Source organism: Dipteris shenzhenensis, chromosome 23, assembly GCF_047967505.1.
Source record: "Dipteris shenzhenensis isolate YYH24624 ecotype China chromosome 23, Dip_SZ_1.0, whole genome shotgun sequence".
In the NCBI taxonomy this organism is placed as follows: Eukaryota; Viridiplantae; Streptophyta; class Polypodiopsida; order Gleicheniales; family Dipteridaceae; genus Dipteris; species Dipteris shenzhenensis.
This window is the reverse complement of record NC_141618.1, coordinates 32,874,520-32,884,819: the sequence shown is the minus strand read 5'-3', so window position 1 is coordinate 32,884,819 and position 10,300 is coordinate 32,874,520.

Sequence of the window (10,300 nt, the reverse complement as noted above, 5' to 3'; positions counted from 1 at the left end):
GTAACCCCCCCGAGGTTGTAGCTCTCCCTTGATCATCTCTTTGCACTTCAACTACTTTTGCAACCCAAAACTTCACATTCTCATATTCATCATCCGATGGCCGAACCACAACAAAACAATCGACCTCTATATCTACTTGTGGCATAACTCTCTCTTCTTCGGTCCACAATATGGCCGTGGGAGTACTGATACAAATTCATTTTCAAAAATTGGAGTTGGGCACAGATCGTTATGAACATTTGGCCAAAACATATTGCATTCTTCCTTGACATCCTTTGAGCCTCGCATTCTCTCAAGGTCCTTTATTAATTTTCGTGTCTTGTTAATTACAGTGGTAGTGTGTTCTCTCCAAGTAGGCTTCGAATCAGGATATCTCCGGAGCATTTCCTCTTTGTATGTAATAAATGCTTTTAGTCCTTCTATTTCAAAGTTAGACCTCTCATTGAATTTTTGTATAGGAGCCCATGTTGGATACCTTCTTCAGGTTCCCATTTTGTATCATGAGAATATTGTTGCCATTGCATTATGGGTTTTTCATCTTAAAAAAAAAAAACGAAAGTAGTGTGGATTGGTATGACCTATCAATGCATCACCACCCATTTGTATGAAAGGTAGAATGAAGCTCTTCCAATCATACATTCTTTCGAGCCTCTCACATACTGTACTTTCCTTATGACCACCACCTTGCCTGCCACATCTTCTTACTAAGACATCTATTGTCTCCACATCCTTGCATTTAAGCTCTCTTGAGACTGTGCTAAAAACCTGATCGATATCCTCATGTGTATGCCCAACATACAAAAATCCACATTCGACCTCATTGAAGATTCGATGAGCAACTAGCATGGAGCAGAATGCAAACATGAATACATTCTTATTTTCTTGGCAGCAATTATCAGCTTGTATTCTCAAAGTCGGTGGTAGGTGACCTTTTTCTGCATGTACATTGCGAATTGCCTTCATAATAGATGTTACAACTTGATTGCTATCATGTAGATGCAAGGAATCAATCCATATATCTGCAAAGAACTTAATTCCATGCACTAACACTCCACATAGATGTGTCTTTAGAAAGTGCTTTCCTTGTAATTTAGGTAGAGTGGCAACAAAACGAGGCAATGTTGTTGTATTCTGATCCATGCCATCTACAATAACGCACATGTAGTCATCGGGATGCGAAATAGCTTGCTCCTTCCAAAATGCATATTTTTTTCTGGAATGTCGAATAAGGTCATGATGAGATTTTCGGTTTTTTTTGTATAATCCCCTTTGATTTGGACATGTTGCACTCTCAATCGCTTGCTTTAAATCATCACAAACATTGCACTTTGACATTTTTTGGCTCCTTGGGATTTTAACATATCCAAAGTTCTTCTTCCAAAGAGTATACAAAGTATGAGAAGAAGCTACGGCATCCCCTCTTTGCCTTTGCTTTTCTACAATAGCATCAAATTCTTTGAGCTTTGTCAAGCCCATTGGAAGGTGCATTTTAGTGATCGTGTCACCATTAGGGAGTTTGGTAGATATATGGGGTTGAGGTAAAGAATTTTCATGTATGAAGTCTTGCAAAATTGCTGCTGCCCTCACAGTTGAGATTCTTGATTTGGACCTTCCTCTATTACCGTGAATGCTAAATTTGTTGCTGCCCTTTGCCTTTGTGACTAAATCCCAATATGTACCATGGGATAATCCAGTAATATTGCGATATGCCTTATTGCAAATCTTTTTTCCTTTTACAAGAGGTTTTACCTTTTGTCTTGAACTTAGCCTTTTATTGCCATTCTGAAGAAAGCAAGACAGACTTGTGAGAAAGTATTCATTTCTTTCGCTTCCTCTTCTTTGCCACATGCGTCCTCTACATTCCCTGATGTATGCAAGATCAATGAAGCACATACATCTTTGCTTGCAACATAGATATCCCAATGCATTTAGCATGTTCTCCTTCTTCATCACTCTCTTCCTCTTTGGTTGCTTTTGTGGATCTGCCTGGATTCGCTTTCTCTTCATGCATATGTATGACCGTTTTTGTTCCTCGTGCATGTTGTTATCTATATTTATGCAATTCTTCTCCTCATATTTGTTTGTAACCAAGCATCCATGATTGGTCATTGCATCCTTGGCCATATCACAATCAAAGTTAAATATTGAATAATCCTCTGTTGATCTCATCCTCGTTTTTAACATACTCTTAGGACCATTCAATGAATTCAATATTCTATGAGAGTATTGAGAACCTTGAAACTCTTCCACTCCTGAGAGAACATCGCTCATTGGGACATCTTGCATGGCTTTCACAAATCCACAAGCTTGATTGACGCGAGGTTTGTTAATATGCATGAACTCATCCATACTTGACAAGACATTTGAAACCTTTGCCCTTCTCACTGTGCAAGAATTCATCCACCCTAGATAAGGCTTCGCTTCTAAATTCATTTTGTTTCTTGGATCCAATGAACTCATCCACTCCAGATAAGATGTCACTTCTATAATTGAGTACATTGAAATCATCCACATTTGAAGTGATAGAGCCTAGCACATGGGCACGCTTTTTAGGTCCTTTGATATTGTAGTATACCTTGTCTTTATTATTGAAAACCACGTGCCTCTTTCTCATGTTTAAAAATTGCATGCTCCATCTCATATTCTTGCCTACCTCATAGTAGACATCACATAAGGATGTTATGTTATCAACCATACCATCATCAGTGACTTTAGAAATCCTCATCTGTGCAAATGACCATTGCTCCACTTGTTCAAATCCCAATACTTCACCTTCTGCTATAGTCTTATTTGCAAATGATCTCATTTGTAAAATGTCCCCTATAGTAAAGTCCAAGGTGATGCACTTTGTATTCTTGATAATGTCTGTTGCATAAGTCGCATCTTTGTCCCATGCTATAAATGATTTGTTGGATGTATTATAGGGCATAACATCTCCAAGTGTTTCCATATCTCCACATTTATACTTTAGCTCAACATGTGCGCTAAGAATCTTTGATACAGTAGCTGCCACCTTATCTTCGCCAAGTCTTCGAAAGTGGCAAACTGAATTGGGATCACTATCATGGATTGTAGCAAATGCAACTGCTTCTCTTTTGCTACATAAAATCACATCCATCCCTGGAACAAAATCTATAGCCATCTCCTTTGTGAGAGTCCTTTGCAAGCAAGCTGTTGCAGTAGCAACATTACATAAATATTAGTCTCTTTTTACTAATCTACTCATTTATTATAATTTTTAATTAGTACTTAATTTATTGCTGGAAGAAGTTATCTGATGAAGTACTCATCAGATGGACATGCCACTTTGCATGCAACTCAATAACACCTACGTTGAGGTGCATGCAAAGTATTGTGCCCATCGTCTATGCTTTGCATGGTGTATCACGAATTAAACACCATTTGTGCCTCAATGTCAAACACAACCATAAAAAACACAGTCCTAGGTGTGTTATTCAAACAAGTACTTATCGGATGGGGGCTCCACTTTGCATGCAAGTCAGATATGCTTTGCATTGTCGATCAGGCATTATACACCGTTTTCCCCCTAATGATATGCACATCTATAAAAAAACACACCCTTAGGTGTGTTATCTGACCAAGTACTTATCGGATGGGTGTGCCTCTTTGAAAACAAGTCAATAACACCAAGATTGAGGCGTAGGAAAGTATTGTGCCCATCGGATATGTTTTGCATGGTCGATCGAGCATTAAATACCATTTTTGCCTTAGTTTCATGCACATCTGTAAAAAAACACGCTGCTAGATATGTTATCTGATTAAGTACTTATGGGATGGGCATGCCACTTTGCATGTAAGTCAATTCCACCTAGTTGAAGGTTTTTGCAAAGTATTGTACCCATCGGATATGCTTTGCATTGTCGATCAAGCATAAAACACCATTTTTGCCTTAGTGTCATGCACAACCATAAAAAAACACAGTCCTAGGTGTGTTATTCAAACAAGTACTTCTCAGATGGGGGATCCACTTTCCATGCAAGTCTTTTTCAACTAGGTTGAGGTGCGTGCCAAATATTGTGACCATCAGATATGCTTTGCATGGTCGATCACGCATTATACACCGTTTTTCCCTAGTGATATGCACATCCGTAAAAAAACACACCCTTAGGTGTGTTATCCAACCAAGTACTTATATGATGGGTGTACCTCTTTGAGAACATGTCAATACCACCTAGGTTGAGGCATAGGAAAAGTATTGTGCCCATCGAATATCCTTTGCATTGTCGATCGGGCATTAAATGCCATTTTTGCTCTAGTGTCATGCACATCCATAAAAAAACACGCTACTAGGTATATTATCCGATCAAGTACTTATGGGATGGGTGCACCACTTTTCATGTAAGTGAATTCCACCTAGTTGAAGGTGTGTGCAAAGTATTGTGCCCATCGGATATGCTTTGCATTGTTAATCAAGCATAAAACACCGTTTTTACCTTAGTGTCATGCACATCCGTAAAAAAACATGCTGCTAGGTATGTTATTCGATCAACTACTTATGGGATGGGTGCTCCACTTCGCACGCAAGTCTTTTTCAACTAGGTTGAGGTGCGTACAAACTATTCTGACCATCAGATATGCTTTGCATAGTCGATCACGCATTATCCACCGTTTTTCCCGTAGTGATATGCACATCCGTAAAAAAACACGCCCTTAGGTATGTTATCTGATCAACTACTTATCAGATGGGTGTGCCTCTTTGAGAACATTTCATTACCACCTAGGTTGAGGCATAGGAAAATTATTGTGCCCATCCGATATCATTTGCATGGTTGATCGAGCATTAAATACTATTTTTGCTCTAGTGTCATGCACATCCATAAAAGAACACGCTGCTAGGTATGTTATCCGATTAAGTACTTATGGGATGGGTGCCTCACTTTGCATGTAAGTAAATTCCACCTAGTTGAAGGTGTGTGCAAATTATTGTGCCCATTAGATATGCTTTGCATTGTCGATCAAGCATAAAATACCGTTTTAACCTTAGTGTCATACACAACCATAAAAAAACACGTCCTAGGTGTGTTATTCAAACAAGTACTTCTCAGATGGGGGCTCCACTTTGCATGCAAGTCAGTTTCAACTAGGTTGAGGTTCGTGCAAATTATTGTGACCATCGGATATCCTTTGCATGGCCGATCATGCATTATACACCGTTTTTTTCCTAGTGATATGTACATCTGCAAAAAAACATGCCCTTAGGTGTGTTATCTTACCAAGTACTTATCAAATGGGTGTGCTTGTTTGAAAACATGTCAATGCCACCTAGGTTGATGTGTAGGAAAAGTATTGTTCCCATCGGATATGCTTTGCATGGTCGATCGAGCATTAAATACCATTTTTGCATTGGTGTCATGCACATCCGTAAAAAAACATGCTGCTAGGTATGTTATCCGATCACGTACTTATGGGATGGGCATGCCACTTTTCATGTAAGTCAATTCCACCCAGTTTAAGGTGTGTGCAAGGTATTGTACCCATCATATATATTTTTCATTGCCGATCAAGCATAAAACACCGTTTTCGCCTTAGTGTCATGCACAACCATAAAAAAACACGGTCCTAGGTGTGTTATTCAAACAAGTACTTCTCAGATGGGGGATCCACTTTGCATGCAAGTCCTTTTCAGCAACGTTGAGGTGCGTGCAAAGTATTGTGACCATCGGATATGCTTTGCATGGTCGATCACGCATTATACACCATTTTTTCCATAGTGATATGCACATCCGTAAGAAAACAGGCCCTTAGGTGTGTTATCCAACCAAGTACTTATCTGATGGGTGTGCCTCTTTGAGAACATGTCAATACCACCTAGATTGAGGCGTAGGAAAAGTATTGTGCCCATCGGATATCCTTTCCATTATTGATTGAGCATTAAATACCATTTTTGCTCTAGTGTCATGCAGATCCATAAAAAAACACGCTGGTAGGTATGTTATCCAATCAAGTACTTATGGGATGGGTGCGCCACTTTGCATGTAAGTTAATTCCATTTAGTTGCAGGTGTGTGCAAAGTATTGTGCCCAGTAGATATGCTTTGCATTGTCCATCAAGCATAAAACACCGTTTTTTCCTTAGTGTCATGCACATCTGTAAAAAAACACGCTGCTAGGCACTCCAATTTGCACGCAAGTTTGTTTCAACTAGTTTGAGGTGTGTGCAAAGTATTGTGACCATTGGATATGCTTTGCATGGTCCATAATGCATTATCCACCGTTTTTCCCATAGTGATACGCACATTCGCAAAAAAACACGCCTTTAGGTATGTTATCTGACCAAGTACTTATCGGATGGGTGTGCCTCTTTGAGAACATTTCAATACCACCTAGTTTGAAGTGTAGGAAAAGTCTTGTGCCCATCGGATGTCCTTTTCATGGTCGATCGAGCACTAAATACTATTTTTGCTCTAGTGTTATGCACATCTGTAAAAAAACATGCTACTAGGTATGTTATCCGATCAAGTACTTATGGGATGGGTGCGCCATTTTGCATGTAAGTCAATTCCACCTAGTTGAAGGTATATGCAAAGTATTGTGCCCATCGGATATGCTTTGCATTGTCGATCAAGTATAAAACACCGTTTTTGCCTTGCTCCACTGCGAGACGTGTGTGGAAATTTGGTTGGTCTTGATGCTCCCTGATTTTCATAATCGCAGAGACTAACTTGTTTGCAGACCTGTCCATCATGACATATGACAAAGTGAATTTGTGTACTAAATAGTAAGATGCATGTTCATAATGATATGATAAAAGAACACTTACCTGAACACCCCGTGAAAGCCTGTAAATGAGTTGACAAACCAACAATGGTTGTCATCAAGATCCCATACTATCAGGCTCCAATGTGAACTACATCACCAATAAAGAGAGATAAGATTTATCACAATATTAAGTATTAATTGACACAATATTATAAATAAGAGAGTAAAAGAAAGATTGAGACCATACTTACTTCTCATAGTATGGCATAAAGACAAGTAGTATGCCATCCAAGTCTAAAGGTTGTAGAATTGAACAAACATCATCTACTGTCTTCTTGGTATCACTAAGTACAGCTGAAAGAAGAGAATCGAGCATACAGACGCGATTCTGTACTGATCTAGGAAAGTGAGATATAACCATACTGCAGCAATAAATAAACAAATGTTAGAAGTAGATTGAATCAAATGATTGAAGTATCAAGCCAAGAGATGTTCATATCAAACCTGAGGATGGCCATCATGACTTTGTCATTAGCCTCTTTCAAAGGGTCGGAGAGGATTGTAACTTCCTCGCTACCAAAAGTCAAAACACGAGGTTGCTTGCTAATGATGACCCTAACCTCAGAAGAGCTCCCCATTTCGTCTAATACAACGGTTACATTAGGACAACTTATGGGTGTAGCAACCAATGTTTTCTCTGGATGCTCCACCACATTATCAATAAATGCCTTAATGATAGATGACATAAATGCATATAGATGCAAGTCTGTATATGTCGACAATGAGGTTTCATCGCCTCTCAAATTAAAAATTTGAGCAAGGAGCAAAAAGCAGTTATATCCGACTCTCCACCCACAACTGTGGTCATCATTCTGCTTCGCTGCAGGGCATGTTACATACTCTATTTGATCTTCCAAGTCACCCTCCATTTGCATAAGTGCATCTATAGCACCTACCAACTTTCGAGCAGATCTACACATCAAAATAGAAAACATAAATGAATGTGCGCATTGCATAGGATGCATCTCATTGACATAATTATGACACAAGTAGGTTATACTTACTCTGACACACTGCCATGGATAGATGCTATTGAATTGACAAAGAAGCATTGCTTGGCTAAGATGTCCACAATTACCAAGCTCCAATGCAAGCTGCATTATCAATTAAGAATAATTATTATTTGATATAATCCTCCACAATGTAAGAGATAAGCTAGGTAGGGATTGATACTCACTCCTCGTGATATGCAGTAAAGATAACTCGCGCCGCAGTCAAATCAATAGGTTGCAACCACTTAAAAACATCATCTATGGTCTTCTGCTTATTGCTAAGTACACTAGAAACAAGAGGATCGACCATATATGCACATCTTTGTATATATAGGGGAAGTTGTTGTAAAACCATATTGTAATAAAAAGAAAAGAATATTAGTTCATTTGATCCAATGGAAATACAAAAGCATAAAGTCAGTAAAAAGTTTGTGTCAAACCTGAGGATGGCTATTATGACCTTGTCATTAACCTCTTTCTTGAAGTTTATGAGGATTGAAATGTCCTCTTCATCGAATAGAAAAGTAAGAGGTTGTTCTCGAACTTGAAACCTAACTTGAAATGACTTCTCCATTTGCTGCAATGTATGATTATTTTCTAGAGTCATCTGATGGATAGCCAGAGCAGCTTTGCCTTCTTGAGATGAGCTTTCTATATTCTCTACTCCAGCTATGTCCTCCTCATCCTCCTCCTCTCCCTTCTCCTATAAAAGGATAAAATAATTATGAGATTCAAAATTTTAAATTAATTATAAATTTAAAAAGACCTTTAAATGAATAAAGAAAATTAAACATAAGTTTTCATACCTCTACATATCTTCGTGGTCTTTTTATGTAACCTTCAGAGGCAAGGTTAGTGTCATATCCATCTTCTTTTGCTTCCTTGCTATCGCTGGTGTCCTCACTATTATATCTAGAGCTTTGATCATTTTCATCATCTTTCTTGCTCTCATCATACATGATCATCTCTATGTCAGCATCCTCTTCTTGTGAGATCGCGGACCTTTCTTATCAAAGTTTATTGTGAGAGAAGCCATGATATCAAGGTATTCCAAGCAAGCAGCACTCTCAATAATATTTACATTGTGTCCTTTTCTAATAAGAGCTTCAAACAGATGTCCCATTCGACACAATGTGACTTCCCATCCGGACGGTAGCAAAAATTCCATCATACTAATTAAAAGATCAGCACTTTTTGCTGGCCCTTCATAGTGATTTGCATTACGATGGAGGGGACTTGGAGCTTCATGCTCTTCCAGCAGTAGTTGCAATCTCTTTGCATTCCCTCTTATATTGTTTTGTAAGGAGTGATCATTGTAAGGGCTCTTCATGCACAAGAAAAAGGTTTCTAGACTCTGTATCGTGAGACCGCATTCTCTCTTGTCCCTTTTTCTTGAGTATATACCACTGTAAATCTTAAGCTCATTGCCATATTGTTTTTCTAGGGTAGCAGACATTTGTTCCTTGTCATCTTTATCAGCAAATATGACTATATTACATTGTCCCACTCTACCAATGGTGGTATGTAATATTCTATCAAGGAGTTGACGAATGTCATTCGGTGATATTTCATAGACAAAGAAAAGCTGAGGTCTCTCCCAAGCAGTGTCGTCGGACAAAAAATCATTCAATGAAACTCCCTTGCACTCAACACTCTTTCCAGACTCTGAAATGATTTCATGTATGAAAAAAAAGCCCTTGTTCAAAGTTTTTTCTTTTTTGAGAGTGTGCTTATTGATGACTTTTTGTGCATATGCATACACATTTTCCGGAATGTCACTTCTCATAGAGGGAGTAATTTCAGATCCATCATCTTCTACCTTTACCCATTTATGCACCCACGCCTTTCTGTTTAGCTGACGGTAAAGCTGATGCCATCTGCCTCACAATGTTATGATCAATTTTACATTGGCTAATTGGAATATTTTTTTCTCCCAATAAATATTCAATTGCACTCTTTACTGCATCACGCTTGACCTGTTGGATGATGCAATCTTCCATGCAATGATCTTTATCCTTTTTGCCAAAAAACCATTCTTTGGACATTAATTTCTCTGCAGCAAGACTTGCGTATTTGTCTGGTAGGTTTCTTAAAGGCCTCCACATCCGAGCTGTGATCTCTTTTTTCTCAATCTTCTTTGCCTTCTCTTTAATCAATGATGGAGCCTCATATGTGACATCTCCTTTCTCACATGCAAGACACGTCTTTGATCTGATGAAAAACTTCATCACTACGGAAAAGTATGCTTGTGTAGTCTTGATACCTATCCCTTACTGTCTTAAAGCTTGTAATCACCTCTGCTCTTTCCTGCTTTCCCCTTGGTACAATGGCACTCAAGCATGTGTAGAAGTCAACAAAGATTATCCGCTTCCACTTTAGTTGCAGTTCTTTTGAGAGTGGTCAAAGGAGGATTAAAAGTTTTCCATATGGTCCTAGCGTTGAGCAACATCTCTGAAGTGGAGGTGATTTTTTGTAGTGCATAAATGTCATGATTAAGTCTTTTTGACTCAATCAAATATTTTTTCTCGT